Source organism: Salvelinus alpinus, chromosome 21 (genome assembly GCF_045679555.1).
Source record: "Salvelinus alpinus chromosome 21, SLU_Salpinus.1, whole genome shotgun sequence".
NCBI classification, from domain to species: domain Eukaryota; kingdom Metazoa; phylum Chordata; class Actinopteri; order Salmoniformes; family Salmonidae; genus Salvelinus; species Salvelinus alpinus.
The window spans coordinates 23,226,644-23,245,574 of NC_092106.1; the positions used below are offsets into that span (position 1 = coordinate 23,226,644).

Sequence of the window (18,931 nt, forward strand, 5' to 3'; positions counted from 1 at the left end):
CTATGAAGTGCCTTAGGGTATTTTCACACTTGGTCCCTTTCAGCCAATTTTTGTGAACTCAGTGCGGTTCGCTTAAGGAACTCGGACCCCTAAAAAGAGCCCCCGAAGCGAACCGACCTGAGACCATCTCGAGAGGAGGTCTGAGTTCGGTTCGCTTGAATTCCGACGTCCGGTTCTCGATTGTCAAGGGCGGACAGAAATTCCAAAATGTGTGGAGGATTTAGTTCAGATTATTTGTTTACAATATGTGATCTATAGGCTAACATATCTTCATAAACTGTTTATTGACTGTGGATTTTGAATAGTGTGAATAGACAACCTATTTGGTGAGAATCACAACATAAGGTATAAAATATATTCTAGCTCTTAAAGTGGCAGTAGTCTACATTGGGTGTACAATTTCCAATTACAGCATTATTTATTCTGCAGTTGTTCTGTTGCTATTTATTCTATTAGCAATTAAATGTACACTACTGTTCAAAAGTTTGGGGTCACTTAGAAATGTCCTTGTTTTTGAAAGAAAAGCACATTTTTTGTCCATTAAAATAACATAAAATTGATCAGAAATAAAGTGTAGACATTGTTAATGTTGTAAATGACTATTGTAGCTGGAAACAGCTGATTTAATGGAATATCTACATAGGCGTACAGAGAAATTTCTAAGTGACCCCAAACTTTTGAACTGTAGTGTACATGTTAATAGTATCTTCTGATTACAAATATTATGTCCCATATTTTAATGAAATGCAATCTATTAGCTTCCAAAATGTAAGTAGCTGTCTGATAACACATTCGGATTGAACGGCTTGTCCTGTACTTTGTAAAAACCCAGAGTGCATGTTGGAAAAATATCTTGGGTCCTTTCTAAACATAGCAATGTAAATGCAAAGAGGACTCGGTCTACAAAATAGGTGAAGTGAACTGGCAAAAGAGTTGAGTCCTCATTCAAAGGCAAGAGCAGTGTGAATACAAAGAGAACTGACTTCTTTCGGTTTTTTCTTCTTTATCCCCCCTGTTCACTTTAAAGAGGACTGAGATCGGTTATTTTAAAGAGGACTATATGTGAAAACACCCGTAAGAGAGAATTATGGGGGTGTTACTGTAATCCTGACCAATATACTTTTCTCAACCACATTTTCCTTACAGGGGTAGGTTTAAAACTGTAAAATAAAGATGCTGTGTTCTATTTGTTCCATCAACATTCCATGAGATATGGATTAGGTGGAGAGTGACGAAGAAAGGGATGATCATCTGAAAACGAATACTTTTACAATGTGCAGCTCAACTGGCATTCAGACAACCCACCCACGCAGTATCTCATTATGTACGGGTCACAACAGCCAGCCCATCCTGAAGTCGTATCCCATGTCACTCTGGCATCCCACCAATACGGATAAACTCTCCAGAAATCAGAGACCTTAATCAGCATCCCATCCGAGACCAGAATACGCAATGTTTGGTGTATTACCTTAAATGAAATGACATCACATTGCTGCAATGCTGTGCTTGTCATATAGAATATGTCGCAAAGTAATGTTCTTCTTATAACATGAATTCGTCTATGGGCCACTTTGTAAAGATTTTCTCTGTTCTGCATCTGTTCAAGACATCATGGTGAGGAAATATCTATTCATTTGTAAGCCTATCAGTCGTGATCCTCCTATTACGCAAGTGTTATGCTGTTGAGTAGAGACGCATTGCAAAATCTTGCCTGCTCGCTCTATGGAATGAAGCAGGATTAATTCTGCCACTACCCTGCCCGGAAAAATCGACTGCATTGTTTTTGCAGAACGAGTGGACAAAGAAGCAAGCCATGTATGAAAACTAATTGCTCGCGTGGGTAAGCATATATTGGCTATCAAGAGAAATACACGCTTTAAACTATGCGTGGGTGGTGTTCCTTAAAACGACAAGGGAAGTTAACGGCCAACATTATCAAGGAGAGCAGGATGTTTGGCAACCTTGATTTGATTATCATAAAATAAAATAAATAGCGGTTATCTATTCTAGGCTGTCATTGTAGTCGTCGACCTTCACAACCATCTCAGATTTATAGATAAGCAGAATATCAGAAACGGTGTGGCTGAATGTTAACACCAATCCCAATGCGTCTGTTCCAATCGCGTGTCCGTTCAAAAACACTAGCCTGACAACCCATTGCTTCAAAGGATCCTTAACTGCATGGCTTTCTACCATCATCATTCATAATGACAATATTGGTACATGCATATTGCACTATATGAATATACCTCTAATGCAGCCCAACGTGTCTTATTCAAAGCGGCAAGGCTCACTTGACAGGCTACTCATTTGACAGGCTACACTTTCCTGGGACGATAGCTGGATTTTGGACTTGGTTTTTCGTTTGCATATCTTTTTCAGTCTCACTTGGATTGTATTGGGATTAAGGTGGGGTTTTAACACGATGCAGGTATCAGGGATATATCTTTCCCTGCCTCGGTCACTGGATTTTTGATTATTATGGTTTAAGAAAGGACTTCGCCTAACAATTTGTCGACCAATTTCTGAAGTTAAAGTCAACCCGTTGTTGGTTATACATTTCTCGTCAATTTTACTCCTCTTCGACTAAAAATGCTTCAGTAAAACAATGTTTGAACAGTGGAAATAACGCCCATGTGTCTACCCATAAACATCCGCGGCGTATCCTGTTAATGACACCCGTAAAGGTCAGTCAGTCATGTGTTTTATCTTTGATCACAGCATTGCATGCTCAATAAATGGCAAATTAGTGTTGTACTAAACACTTTTTTCGGCCTCACACGTTGGTGGATGATTTGATATTGTGTGTAGTGTTTACAGATATCTTGATAGGTATATAATGTTCAGGTGATGCTATTTTGAATAACAGAAATACTCTGCCATTTGTCAGTATAGACTATAGGCTATTAATGCGTTCATGCCGCATAGGCTATTCAATCTAAAGTATTGTCTGACTAATTGCATTATGATATAAATAGCGTTTGATGTTCTGGACCAGTTTTGTTAAATGATTTTGCTGATTTAAGTCACGTAGCCTGTAACCTACATCTGTATAGGTGCAAAAGCGTCCTATCAAGATGATACATAAGGATGATAAATAGTAGGCTGTAGCCTACAACTAGTGCTGTGAGACAACGGGCAGCCTGGGTAAAGCAACCAAAAGAATACGGTTTTTGTATGTTGATAGATGACTCATATTAATTTTCATATGAGATGGTTGACATTGTAGCCTAGTAACACACAAAGGTTGTGTGTTACTATTGACCTTTCGCAGTATTGGGTTATTCACCTGGTTTGAAATGTAATCTGTGTGGTGGAGAGTCATGCAGCTTCCTATAAGGATGTATTCCTAAGGAATACTTACCCTTGTATGGATTCGTTGTAATGGACCCTAATTAGGCTATTGCTACGTGATGTGTGTAATCAAATTACCAGAGGGAACGAAGTCAGATAATAGATTGGTTCAAGGCAGGTCTGTGTCTGTAGAAGCAGCATGCATTCTGCATTCATTATCATAGGTTTGTGTTGCTTGGCTACAACCACTGAAGCTGTGTGAACATTCAGATCAAAAGGTGCTTGAATACAGAACACATGGGCCACACATAACTACGTCAGTTGAATCGTCCATTGAAGTTGCCAATGTTGGTTGAAAGCACAGACCAGCCTGCTTGGAGCGCAAGTGGCACGGGCGTGTCTGCATCAGCACAACGTCGACTTTCTCAAGTTAGCGGCAGCACTGGAGAATGTGTATCACTGTAGAAAAGCCCAATGGCCGCTTGGGGACACTGACTGCTAAGATACAGCCGTCTATTATTCGGTTCAGTACCGACCAATCGAACGCATAAGGAACGAATGTGAATGTTCCGATTTTTATCCATGGGTTGCAAATCAGGCACGCTTTTCTCATAGACTTAACGTTACCCATAGGCGCGACGTTGAGAAGGAAGCGAAGCCCAATGTAACGGCAATTTTTCTCTCTATATATATTACATATTATTCATGATCATGAGTAGACTATAATGCTACAGTGCGGCAGCAGAGCTGACCCTGTGTATTACGGTCGCTGTCCACTGGCCTGTGGTGCTGTACTTCATATTTCGGCATTCCGAGCTCAAAGCTGACCATGGTGCTGAATCTGGTTGTAAGTTTAAAATAGCGCCACATAGCCTTTTCCCACGTAACAAAGTCGCCATAGAAAACTACAGGTTGTATTAGGTAGACTCCTGAAAGTGACGTTACTATACAGGACAATATGCAAATGAGTTAGTTAGCTCACCAATTAATGTGCTCATAAGTGATGCAGTCTTAGAAATGTTTATTAAGAGTCTTTATGTATTTAGTTCAAAAGAGAACATAGGACATCAAAAAGTAAGTTATTTAAAAAAAACTATTATTTTTATTTATTTCACATTTATTTAACCAGGTAGGCCAGTTGAGAACAAGTTCTCATTTACAACTGTGACCTGGCCAAGACAAAGCAAAGCAGTGCGACAAAAACAACAACACAGAGTTATGCATAAACAAACGTTAAAAAACAATGGCAACACAATATTATCTCTAGCAGCTAGCGAAGGTATTATTCGCTGTCCAACCACTCTGATGGACCTCAGTTAGAATGTAGTCTTATGGTCAAAAAGGTAGCCATTTTTAAGGGTTATTTTCTCCTTTCTCTTTTTCAGGCATTCAATATTTATGTTGTTAGTTTCTGGAATAATAGGCTATGTCTCTGTAGGCAGTCTCCAGAGATAGGAGGTATTTGTGTCCTTGCCAATCCTAGTCTTCAGACTCAGTAGAGGGCTCAAAGAGGTCAGCATGTGGGTTTCATAGGATTATATATTTTGTTCACTCAGGCAATGTAGATGGGAGAAATAAGGTGCTCTGTCAGATGTAAACAGGGTAGTAGTGAAGGTTGTAAATCCATTAAAGAGAGGTAGAGGCAAAATATCAAAACGCTTACCATTAAATGAGGCATACACCCCCCCATATCACTACCATTTTAATTCGTCCCACTCTCCTTTGACATACCAAGGGGAAACTGTGTACATTGATTCGCTGAGTTGCTACATCAGTAGTACAGTATGCCGCATGCATTTTACATAGAAGCTTGCAGTGCCACTCCACCACTGGTTAGTGCCGTTCACCAGGTGCAGCTACGGTATCTGCTCATCCATCTCAATCAGGAATGGGACTCCATGTTCTGACACATCAGGGGCACCACCTCTCCACAGCTGCCCAGCCTGCCCAGTGCAATGAAGCGCTGAGACGGAGAGGAGCTGTCACATGGTTTATGTGTTGCAATGGCCACACCCTGTTGGACGGATGCCTTCAAAGGTGAAGATAAGAGACACACATTCATCACACAGATAAAACAACCTAGCCATGCGTGGTGCAAAGTACTGGGTCCTTTATGGGTACGAAGACTACAACATTAGGAATAAATAGCCCCAGGTTTATAGAGTTCATGAGATCTATTGCTTTGGGTGTGCATGTTGAATATTTGAATGAGCTGTTGAAGGATTTGTTTCAGTCAGAACCATTGACATTTGAAGCTGCAGCACCAGGTTATGTATTTTAAATACTTGCTCCATGTCTGTACATAATAAGGGCCTGCTATAAGTGGCTTGTAAAGATATCTGAACACAGAGGTTAATGAGGTCTATTCTTAGGAGCGTTAATACGCTTGAGCCCTATTGGATTAGTGTTTTGAATAAATTAAACAACAAGTGCAACAGGCCTTCCCACTGGGCAAAGACATAAATTCAACGTCTATTCCACGTTGGTTCAACGTCATTTTATTGAAATGACTTGGAAACAACCTTGAGTCAACCAGTGTGTACCCAGTGGGTTGTTGTGTATTTAGATTTGGACTATCTATGCAGTGGTTGGGGTGAGATAGGTTATCACCCCTTCTCTTGCTTGTCAGCGCATTGGACTGTGTTACAGTAGATACCCAGGGTTTTGGTGCCATGCCTTTGCCTAATGAAATCAGCCATCATGAGAGCCTCATTATCATACACATTATCATACATACTGTTGAAGTAATATGGCTATAGGTTCTTCTGTCTCACCGAAAGCCCATTCTTGTGGGAAGCTGCTATAGACCAAATGCTTGACAATGTATGTGATATCAACAGAGAAGTATATTTTCTGGGTTATTTAAATATTGACTGGCTTTCATCAACTTGCCCACTCAAGAAAAAGCTTCAAACTGTGATCAGTCAACCTATCAGGGTAGTAATAAACAGCACAGGAATGAAATCATCAATATGTATTGATCACGTTGAACTTACAATGGATAGCCCCAAGTCGTTATATGGTTTTTTTTCTTGTGCATTTTGCTATTTTGCTATTTGCCTCATGACTCCTGCATACTTTGTGACTACAACCTTTCTTTACCCAACCGTGGGACAGACTATGTTTGTTCCCACACTCGGGACTCTCACTCTCTATTGGCTACACAGACTTTTGGCCTCCAATATAGTAGCCATATCTAGGAAAACCAAAGTTCCAAAGGCTGGGCCTAATATAGTGTATAAGAGGTCATACAATACGTTTTGTAGTGATTCCTATGTTGTTGATGTAAATACTATTTGTTGGTCCGTGGTGTGTAATGAGGAGCAAACAGACGTTGCACTTGACACATTTATGAAATTGCTTATCCCAGTTACTAATAAGCATGCCCTCATTAAGAAAATAACAGTAAAAACTGTTAAATCCCCGTAGATTGATGAGGAATTGAAAAATTGTATGGTTGAGAGGGCAAAAGGCAAAAGTCTGGCTGCATAACCGATTGGCAAACGTACTGCAAATTGATAAATCATGTGACTAAACTGAATAAAAAGAAATTACACTATGAAACAAAGGTAAATTACATAAAGCATGAGAGTAAAAAGCTTTGGAGCACCTTCAATGACATTTAGTAGAAAGAGGCAAACTCAGCTCCATCATTCATTGAATCAGATGGCTCATTTGTCACAAAACCGACTGATATTGGCAACTACTTTCATGATTTTTTTCATTGGCAAGATTAGCAAATTTAGGTATGACATGCCAGCAACAAACACTGACACTACACATCTAAGTATATCTGACCAAATTATGAAAGACAAGAATTGTAATTTTGAATTCCGTAAAGTGAGTGTGGAAGAGGAGAACAAAGGATTGTTGTCTATCAACAATTACAAGTCCCTGGGGTCTGAAAACTTGGATGGAAAATTACTGAGGATAATAGCGGACTATGTTGCGACTCCTATTTGCCATATCTTCAATTTAAGCCTACTAGAAAGTGTGTGCCCTCAGGCCTGGAGGGAAGCAAAAGTCATTCTGCTACCTAAGAATAGTAAAGCCCCCTTTACTGGCTCAAATAGCCGACCAATCAGCCTGTTAGCAACCTTAGAAAAGTTTGGGGGGAAAATGTGTTTGACTAGATACAATGCCATTTTAAAGTAAACAAATTTACAACAGACTTTCAGCATGTTTATAGGGAAGGACACTCAACAAGCACTTACACAAAGACTGATGATTGGCTGAGAGAAATTGATAATAAAAAGATTGTGCAAAATCTTTCACTAAACCCTAAACCTCAACTAAATATTGTGTTAAATAATGTGGAAATTGAGCAAGTTGAGGTGACTAAACTGCTTGGAGTAACCCTGGATTGTAAACTGTCATGGTCAAAACATATTGATACAACAGTAGCTAAGATGGGGAGAAGTCTGTCCATAATAAGGTGCTGCTCTACCTTCTTAACAGCACTATCAAAAAGGCAGGTCCTACAGGCTCTAGTTTTGTCGCACCTGGACTACTGTTCAGTTGTGTGGTCAGGTGCCACAAAGAGGGACTTAGGAAAATTGCAATTGGCTCAGAACAGGGCAGCACGGCTGGCCCTTGGATGTACACAGAGAGGAAACATTAATAATATGCATGTCAATCTCTCCTGGCTCAAAGTGGAGGAGAGCTTGACTTCATCACGACTTGTATTTGTGAAAGCATGTTGAAAGCACCGAGCTGTCTGTTTAAATGACTAGCACACAGCTCAGACACATATGCATACCCCACAAGACATGCCACCAGAGGTCTCTTCATAGTTCCCAAGTCCAGAACAGACTATCGGAGGCACACCGTACTACATAGAGCCATGACTACATGGAACTCTATTCCACATCAGGTAACTGATACAAGCAGGAGAATCAGATATAATAAACAGATAACATACACCTTATGGAACAGCGGGGACTGTGAAGCAACACAAACATAGGCACAGACAGATGCATACACACACATGATAACATATGCACTATACACACACATACACATGGATTTTGTGTTGTAGATATGTGATAGTGGAGTAGGGGCCTGTGTTGTGAAATCTGAATGTATTGTAATGCTTTTAAAATTGTATAACTGCATTCATTTTACCGGCCCCCAGGAAGAGTAGCTGGATCCATAATAAATACAAATACTGACTACATGGATTTGATATTGATGCATGAATACACACAATATTAAGAAATATGTGAGAATAATTTCAAATGACAATAGGTAATAGTTAAACAGATCCACAAGCAGATAGGTGGGAAGGCAGCTGCTGCTTTGTAGGTTGGAAGTATAGGCAGTAGGGTGAGATTAATGTAGCCTCTCTGGCTTGCCAGTCTGTTGCATTGTGTTACAGCAGCTGCTCTGGTTGCTGCTATCATGTGTTAGCATTATGAAATCAGGGCTGATATGGGTTTTATCAGTCACTGCAGAAACGAGAGGAAAGAGACATGCCAAAACCACCAGATCTGTATTGGGAGAATGAATGAAAATCTGGTTTCGAAAATTATTATGCATAGCCTACCCACTGTAGAGCTGTACTCAATGAGGTCTGGATGTCAAACAGCTGTATAAAACAATAACATCTGTTTTGTTATGTGTAAGGTAACTTCACAGGAAGCAATATAGGCAAATTCATTCACTATTGTATTACCGCTCATAATAGGAGTAGCCACAGTAGATTCAGTACACATTTCATGAAAAAGTACCCATTGCCGGCAATTTCTGTTAGAAAAGTGTTAACATGGGCCTCCTGAGTGGCGCAGCGGTCTAAGGCACTGCATAGCAGTGCTAGAGGCGTCACTACAGACCTGGGTTCGTTCCCGGGCTGTATCACAACCGGCCGTGATCGGGAGTTCAATAAGGCGGTGTACAATTGGCCCAGCGTCGTCCGGGTTAGGGGAGGGTTTGGCTGGTGGGGCATTCCTTGGCTCATCGCGCTCTAGGGACTCTTTGTGGCAGGCCAGTACCCTGCAGGCTGACCTTGGTTGTCAGTTGAACAGTGTTTCCTCCGACACATTGGTGTGGTTGGCTTCTGGGTTAAGCGGGCGGGAGTTAAGAAGCGTGGTTTGGCGGGTCATGTTTCGGAGGACACATGACTCGACCTTCGCCTCCCGAGTGTTAGTGTTAACAAAAATGTGCATACTGTTATACTAAAGATGAGTTATGAAACATTGAAACTAGATGATGGTGCTGTTTGACTTGCTCATGTAAAATGTGGTATTCTAACTAAGCAAACAACTTTTAGAATGATCGGTCGGTTGACACATATTATACCTAAGGGCTTTCCTTTAGCCGCCCCCAAAGTTGGGCTTCAAATCTGAATAAGGGGAAATTGCTTTTAGTATCCCAAGGGGACCTGAGTGATGAGCATAGGCCTGGAGTGTGCATCTCATCCTGGGGCAGACCAGGGCCTCTCTTGGCATTAGCAGATAAACCAGGCTGGGTCCTGGGGCTGGGGAGCCAAAGGGTTGACCTGATACATGTGGCATGCAGAGCATGAGATGTAGGATGGAGCTCAAGGGCAGCAGAGAACACAGCTGGTCACCACAGTCAGCAGGGAGGGAGCACACTGTAACAGAGGAGCAAAGGACCATTGGATGGAGAGAGGCAGAAACACATGGTGTTTAACGAGCCGAAATCACCTCTATAGCTTGATGATGAGATTGAGCAGTTGATTGACTGGGAAGCGAAGATGAAGGTAGAACCAGATGTACAGTACCAGTCAAAAGTTGGTACTGTACTACTCATTCAAAGTTGTTTTTCTTTATTTTACTATTTTCTACATTGTAGAATAATAGTGGAGGCATCAAAGATACGAAATAACACATATGGAATCATGTAGTAACCAAACAAGTGTAAACAAATCAAAATATATTTTATATTTGAGATTCTTCAGTTGCCACTCTTTGCCTTGATGACAGCTTTGCACACTTGACATTCTCTCAACCAGTGTCATGAGGTAGTCCCCAGGAATGCATTTCAATTAACAAGTGTGCCTTGTTAAAAGTTAATTTGTGGAATTTCTTTCCTTAATGAGTTTGAGCCAATCAGTTGTGTTGTGACAAGGTATGGGTGGTATACAGAAGATAGCCCTATTTGATAAAAGACAAGAACAGCAAGAACAGCTCAAATAAGCAAAGAGAAACGACAGTCCATCATCACTTTAAGATATGAAGGTCAGTAAATCTGGAAAATGTCAAGAACATTGAAAGTTTCTTCAAGTGCAGTTGCAAAAACCATCAAGCGCTATGATGAAACTGGCTCTCATGTACCTCTGCTGCAGAGGATACGTTCATTGGAGTTAACTGCACCTCAGATTGCAGCCCAAATAAATGCTTCACATAGTTCAAGTAACAGACACATCTCAACATCAACTGTTCAGAGGAGACTGCGTGAATCAGGCCTTCATGGTCAAATTGCTGCAAAGAAACTTCTACTAAAGGACACCAATAATAAGAAGAGACTTGCTTTGCCCAAGAAACACGAGCAATGGACATTAGACTGGTGGAAATCTGTTCTTTGGTCTGATGAGTCCAAACTTGAGATTTTTGGTTCCAACCGCCGTGTCTTTGTGAGACGCAAAGTAGGTGAATGGATGATCTCTGCATGTGTGGTTCCCACCGTGAAGCATGGAGGAGGAGGTGTGATGGTGTGGGGGTGCTTGGCTGGTGACACTGTCTGTGATATATTTAGAATTCAAGTCACACTTAACCAGCATAGCAACCACAGCATTCTGCAGCGATACGCCATCCCATCTGGTTTGCGTTTGGCAGGACTATAATTTGTTTTTCAACAGGACAATGACCCCAAACACACCTCCAGGCCGTGTAAGGGCTATTTGACCAAGAAGGAGAGTGATGGAGTACTGCATCAGATGACCTGGCCTCCACAATCACCCAATCTCAACCCAATTGAGTAGGACTGCAGAGTGAAGGATAAGCAGCCAACAAGTGCTCAGCATATGTGGGAACTCATTCAAGAAAATGAGACTATTTTTTGGTTACTACATGTCTTCACTATTATTCTACAATGTAGAACATAGTAAAAATAAAGAAAACCCCTTGAGTGAGTAGTTGTGTCCAAACTTTTGACTGGTACTGTATTTCCAATGAGAGGTAAGGTCAAGTTGAGATAGGTTCATTAGAATCCTGACATCCTGATTCAGATGGAAGATGGACATATTGACCATGTAATTTTCTTTGGAGCATCTCATATTGTACCTTCTGCTACTGCTAAAGAGCATTATTATACCCAAGCTACAAATCAGCCTCCCAGCCTCTCTGTTGACTCTATGGAGCAAAGATAACAAGATTACAGGTGGCACCTGTCTCCTCCAAGAACCGCTCCTCTGCAGTGTGGCCGTTCCTCCATTGGCACAGCCTTAGACTACTGCTACAGGGCATAGATGTCACTGTCTTTATAGGGGAATTACAATGAAGAGATATGATATTGTTATCCACACATGAACTAGTGTTTACTGTACTGTAGTAGTCAGCCAAGCCAACCAGTCAAGCTCTTAGACCATATCTGCTTTTGAATCAAGGAAGGTGACATTGATCTGGATATACTTTCAGTAGCTGCATCAGATAATATTGATTAGGCTGATATCCCAGACTAGCACTTCTCTAAGTCTTTGCGGCTCATTCACTAAGGCAGGGGTAGGCCTGTCAATTCAACTGCGGGCCGTTTTTTGGTGGTGTGCATGGTCGGGGGGCCAGAACATTATTACAATAATTTGTACACTATAAATTGACCACAACTAAGCCCAAAGGAAATAACAACACTTTTTTAAACCTCTATTTAACTGGATAGGTCAGTTAAAGAACAAATTATTATTTACAATGATATTAGTATATATTTTTTTTAACCAAAAACTAAAATCCCAAAACACTTTGGGGGGTCAACAAAATCACTTACGGGTCAGTTTTGGCACACAGGCTGCCTGTTGCCGACCCCTGCACTAAGGAGTTTGTAGTTACTATGGGCATTAGTGCTAGGGAGAGCAGGGCTCAAAGCTACCTAGTAAAGGCCCACTAACCTTGATGTCCATGATGCATAAATTGCTGTTGTGGGAATCATCATTTGCAAACACTCTGCATGTTTTATGCTCTCTAATATGTTTGGTCAGCTAGGACTCCTTCTCTAATATGTTTGGTCAGCTAGGACTCCTTCTCTAATATGTTTGGTCAGCTAGGACTCCTTCTCTAATATGTTTGGTCAGCTAGGACTCCTTCTCTAATATGTTTGGTCAGCTAGGACTCCTTCTCTAATATGATTGGTCAGCTAGGACTCCTTCTCTAATATGTTTGGTCAGCTAGGACTCCTTCTCTAATATGTTTGGTCAGCTAGGACTCCTTCTCTAATATGATTGGTCAGCTAGGACTCCTTCTCTAATATGTTTGGTCAGCTAGGACTCCTTCTCTAATATGTTTGGTCAGCTAGGACTCCTTCTCTAATATGTTTGGTCAGCTAGGACTCCTTCTCTAATATGTTTGGTCAGCTAGGACTCCTTCTCTAATATGTTTGGTCAGCTAGGACTCCTTCTCTAATATGTTTGGTCAGCTAGGACTCCTTCTCTAATATGTTTGGTCAGCTAGGACTCCTTCTCTAATATGTTTGGTCAGCTAGGACTCCTTCTCTAATATGTTTGGTCAGCTAGGACTCCTTCTCTAATATGATTGGTCAGCTAGGACTCCTTCTCTAATATGTTTGGTCAGCTAGGACTCCTTCTCTAATATGTTTGGTCAGCTAGGACTCCTTCTCTAATATGTTTGGTCAGCTAGGACTCCTTCTCTAATATGTTTGGTCAGCTAGGACTCCTTCTCTAATATGTTTGGTCAGCTAGGACTCCTTCTCTAATATGTTTGGTCAGCTAGGACTCCTTCTCTAATATGTTTGGTCAGCTAGGACTCCTTCTCTAATATGATTGGTCAGCTAGGACTCCTTCTCTAATATGTTTGGTCAGCTAGGACTCCTTCTCTAATATGATTGGTCAGCTAGGACTCCTTCTCTAATATGTTTGGTCAGCTAGGACTCCTTCTCTAATATGATTGGTCAGCTAGGACTCCTTCTCTAATATGTTTGGTCAGCTAGGACTCCTTCTCTAATATGATTGGTCAGCTAGGACTCCTTCTCTAATATGATTGGTCAGCTAGGACTCCTTCTCTAATATGTTTGGTCAGCTAGGACTCCTTCTCTAATATGTTTGGTCAGCTAGGACTCCTTCTCTAATATGATTGGTCAGCTAGGACTCCTTCTCTAATATGATTGGTCAGCTAGGACTCCTTCTCTAATATGATTGGTCAGCTAGGACTCCTTCTCTAATATGATTGGTCAGCTAGGACTCCTTCGGCCCTATGAGTGCTGCATTGATTGTTAGCGCCAATAGAATTTCATACTACAGTATTGCCTTGAGCACAAAGTAGTGTTGTAGTAAATTCTGTAGCAGACTTTGTAGCAGACATCTCTGCTGACCCTTCCCTGCAGTCAAACCAGAAAAAGCATGAACTATTATGGGTCAACCAGCCCAGCAGCAACTGTCCGGGACAGCACAACCACTTAATTTACTCTGTTTGGATTGGATGGCTGTCTGATGTTAAAACAGTAGCCGGTCCAATCTGCCTGTAGATTTCTTCAGCAGGATAGAAACGACCTGAATAATCTATGCCACTTGCCATATTTTTGCTAACCAATCGCCTCAAATGTGCCAGGTAGTTGTACTTCCTCATCTAATGCAGCTCAGCACACTGAATGTGTTCATACCCACAATAAGAGGTGTTTTTGCTGGTTGAAGGACATGTATAAAGAGATACTAATAAGCTTTTCTTTCATAGTCCCGCCATGTTCTCCATGATTATTCCTTCATTTTGAATCTTTAATGAAATAGCACATTAGAGTTTGAAAAAAAGGTTGTCAGACTGACCTTGCATCTTACTGGATAATTATAAAGATTGTTCTAAAATACTCTCTGTAGAGCAAAAAGTATACTTGTGTATATTATGAGTTTACAAGTGCTGTTGCATTACTGCTATGGACATGCTGTCCTCTGTGGTACCACATTGAAGAATGATGCCAGTAGGCAATTAGTGGATGTGACAGTTATAGAGAGAATGTATGATGTAAGGGAATTGATAAATAGCTCAAAGGAACAGTCCTGGAGTGGAGACACTTTTAGCGATATAACTGAATATTTTCAACAGACCCAAATCCATGTAATGGGTTGTACTTAGTGTGATGTGTTGATGCCTGTATTACTTGATATGTATCTAAAATGCACTTACGATCCTCCAGCTGATCAGTTATTGCTTGTAGGAGTGTAGAACCAACAAGCTTGCTAGTTCAACACGCTTTCAGTTCCTAGATGAAGGGTCATGTTTCCAATAAAAGCCTAGAGCTGAAGATCATTGATCAACACTAGACTCATTAAACTGTAGACTGAGCTCATATAATATTAGTTCATTTTGTTGCATGACTAACATTCCAAATATGAATATACAGTCTTTTTTAGATACCTACCGTATGAGTGTCAGAAACAAAGTGGCAAAACTTGAAATAAATGTGAGATCTTGGGAGAATTTCAAACCTGTAAATATGTACTCAGTGAGTGACATTCTTGTATTTGATGTATCAGTCTATAGGGAAAGAGTGAGTGGTTTTAAAATACTATCTTCTCCGTTTACAGGGTACCAAGGGGCTTGAACACAACAGGGGGGGCTGACATTGACTTGCATGAGATGTGAGTTGACAAAACAAAAGCACCAACCACCAACTCAGAAGGAATACGCGTTGGAATGCAAAACAACAGTGGCATAACAGGCCCTGTCTGCCCACAGCAAACCTGTCTCTCAAAATGCATTGAGACATGGCAAGCTACCAGTCGTCCCTGTCAGGAGGAACTGTGTGGCTGGAATACTAACAAGTATAGGGTCAGCCATCATATTGATAAGAGTGATACAAGCATGTCCCAGAGCACACAAGCTTTGTGTTTAGATACCTGGAAATTTCTCTATAAACACTTTCCATTGTTAGAATACCAAAACCAGAGCAGTCTATATGACATTCAGAACCAACAAATAATTGAAGATGTGCTTAAAATTTTTATTTGCGAATTCAATGTTTAGCTGCCCTATGATTTATAGAGGCATATCATGCTTTTTCTCAGAATTGATGGTTCTCTTTGAGATTATTACTTTTTTGTCCAATAAATGACAAACATCCTCAGTAGAGATGCTGGGTGAATGATACATGCACTCAGTCAGTGTTGATGGGCTTTTTATTCACTCACCAGTCCAGTCATCAGACTATATTTCTACCCCTGACTGGGAATATGGACCTCATTAAGGGGATATATATGTCCCAAATAGCACCCTATTTATATATAGTGCACTACTTTTGATTAGGGCTCTGGTCAAAAGTAGTACACTATATAGGGAATAGGGTGCCATTTGGGATGCAGAATGGTGACCAGGATTAGCAACAATTGATCTGCCAAGATGAATAAATACCTTCTCTCCACTCCACCACAATCAAACCTACTATTTATGATTAATGACAGGCTCATTTAGTTATTTTATGTTACTAAAAATCGATTTAGCATGTTTATATGTTTTTTAAACAGATAATAGATACATTCTATTTGACTGAACAAAAGGGTTCATAAATTGTCAACAAACTGTTAATGAACTAAACAACTTGCCAACAATTCACAATCAATAACAGCAGTTATTCTGTAAACGTTCTGTTTCCCCAGGGCAATACAAGGTTTCCTTTTGTTGTAAATGTTACCTCTCCCTGTACATTTCCTCCTATAATTTAATTGCATTGCATTTGCACGTAGCTGACATTTTACCATACACATGATGAAGCAATGGTTCACAATACTGAATGCTGTTTTAGAGAGTCATTGTGAAAATCTATACGTCCTTGAGAAGATGAATGTTCCCAAACAGAAATGTCTGGCTTATCCAGTTAATGTTCTCTCTTCTTATACAGCAGCTGCTCTGTGTTTAGTTTGCTGGATGATTGGATGCCAGGCTGCAGTAAGCTTCTTTATGATGAGAAAAAAGGCTTTCCTACAGGATAAAAAGGAGCTAATGGCAGAGAAATCCTCTAATGGGACTGAGCACGTGGCATTAGCACAGTAATAGCACATGGATACCCCTTTGATGCATGGCAGGGGTGGAGAAGTTGATTAAGTGACCGTGATAGACATGCAGCTGCAGAGCCCCGTCCCTTTATTTTTGGGACAGGCTGGCATGCTGATAGCATTGTTTCATTACCTTTTATACAGGTAATTACATGTACAAACTTTGAAATCAATCAATCCACCATTATTAACAATATGGAAAAATCAAATTATGTATTTTTAAAATATTGAAATTAAATGTGCGACCAAGAAAAATATATTGGTACAATTTAAGGCCAAGTGGCAACAATAAGGCAGGCACTAAGGATGGGGGTGTGAGCATGCGGGTCTGGGCAGATGAGATGTAGTCATTGTTTGTGTGCGTTTGTGCGTATGTATAAGTTTGCATCTGGAGTAGAATTTTTTTTTTTTTTTAAATGACATGTAAATCCCTATGGCATTGCTGTGCACAGTACCGATAGCCAATCATTAGCCAACATTATTGAGTCAGTACTTGACATATTTAGTAATATACAGTACCAGTCAAAAGTTTGGACACACCTACTCATTCAAGGGTTTTTCTATATTTTTACTATTTTCTACATTGTAGAATAATAGTGAAGACATCAAACTACGAAATAACACATATGGAATCATGTAGTAACCAAAAAAGTGTTAAACAAATCCATATATATTTGAGATTCTTCAAAGTAGCCACCCTTTGCCTTGATGACAGCTTTGCACACTCTTGGCATTCTCTCAACCAGCTACACGAGGTAGTCACCTGGAATGCATTTCAATAACAGCTGTGCCTTGTTAAAAGTTAATTTGTGGAATTTATTTCCTTCTTCATTTGAGCCAATCAGTTGTGTTGTGACAAGTAAGGGGTGTATACAGAAGATAGCCCTATTTGGTAAAAGAGCACGTCCATATTATGGCAAGAACAGCTCAAGTAAGCAAAGAGAAACGACAGTCCATCATTACTTTAAGACATGGTCAGTCAATCCAGAAAAGTGCAGTCGCGAAAACCATGAAGCGCCGTGTTGAAACTGTCTCTCATGAGGACCACCACAGGAAAGGAAGACCCATAGTTTCCTCTGCTGCAGAGAATAAGTTCATTAGAGTTAACTGAACCTCAGATTGCAACCCAAATAAATGCATCACAGAGTTCAAGTAACAGACTCATCTCAAAATCAACTGTTCAGAGGAGACTGCATGAATCAGGCCTTCATGGTCGAATTGCTCCAAAGAAACCACTACTAAAGGACACCGATAAGAAGAAGAGACTTGCTTGGGCCAAAAAACATGAGCAATGGATATTAGACCGGTGGAAATCTGTCCTTCAGTCTGATGAGTCCAAATTTGAGATTTTTGGTTCCAATTGCCATGTCTTTGTGAGACGCAGAGTAGGTGAACAGATGATCTCCGCATTTGTGGTTCCCACTGTGGAGCATGGAGGAGGAGGTGTGATGGTGTGGGGGTGATTTGCTGGTGACACTGTCAGTGATTCATTTAGAATTCAAGGCACACTTAACCAGCATGGCTACCACAGCATTCTGCAGGGATACACCATCCTATCTGGTTTGCGCTTAGCAGGACTATCATTTGTTTTTCAACAGGACAATGACCCAACACACCTCCAGGCTGTGTAAGGGCTATTTGACCAATAAGGAGAGTGATGGAGTGCTGCATCAGATGACCTGGCCTCCACAATCACCCGACCTCAACCCAATTAAGATGGTTGGGAATGAGTTGGACCCCAGAGTGAAGGAAAAGCAGCCAACAAGTGCTCAGAATATGTGGGAACTCCTTCAAGACTGTTGGAAAAGCATTCCAGGTGAAGCTGGTTGAGAGAATGCCAAGAGTGTCTAAAGCTGTCATCAAGGTAAATGGTGGCTACTTTGAAGAATCTAAAATATATTTTGATTCGTTGAACACTTTTTTGGTTACTACATGATTCCATATGTGTTATTTCATAGTTTTGATGTCTTCATTATTATTCTACAATGTAGAAAATAGTAAAAATAAAGAAAACCCATGAATGAGTAGGTGTGTCCAAAATTTTGACTGGTACTGTAGGTTGACAAGCAATGAAAACATATCAAATCTCTAATGATGGTCTAATAAATAAACTATTATGCACTATTTACTAAAATCGTTTTCATGGTGGTCAAGCTTTGTTTCTGCTCAAGCTAGCTAGCTATGTGATTGTAATGCACAGAATAATCACATCATGAAGCTCTGAGGCCTCTTGTCTGTAAGTGTCTGTAAAGCATGTTGACAGTTCTGCAGAACTTTGAACTTTGACATGACAGTTATCCTCAGATCAGCCAACTGAAGGAGGAAGACACTTGGCAGTTGGCTGTCAGCCCAATAGTTTTAGGGGGGAAAGTCTTCTGCCGATGAGACAGTGAGATCTGCTGTGCATTTTACGGTCTTCAAAGATGCCATTTATGTGTAAATCAGTGTGAGGAGAGGACTGTTGCTTAG

General features: G+C 40.6%; 1 protein-coding gene across 3 annotated transcripts in view; it reads left to right on the forward strand.

The window, feature by feature from the left end:
• The first annotated feature begins 1,369 nt into the window (after positions 1-1,369).
• Positions 1,370-18,931, forward strand: part of LOC139548077 (leucine-rich repeat and fibronectin type III domain-containing protein 1-like) — a 133,224-nt gene continuing 115,662 nt past the window's right edge. Inside the window, exon 1 of one of the 3 annotated variants that reach the window (XM_071357402.1) lies at positions 1,370-1,614. The gene's annotated coding sequence lies outside the window, so the exon portion shown is untranslated. The other 2 variants (XM_071357399.1, XM_071357400.1) reach the window with 2 other exon arrangements.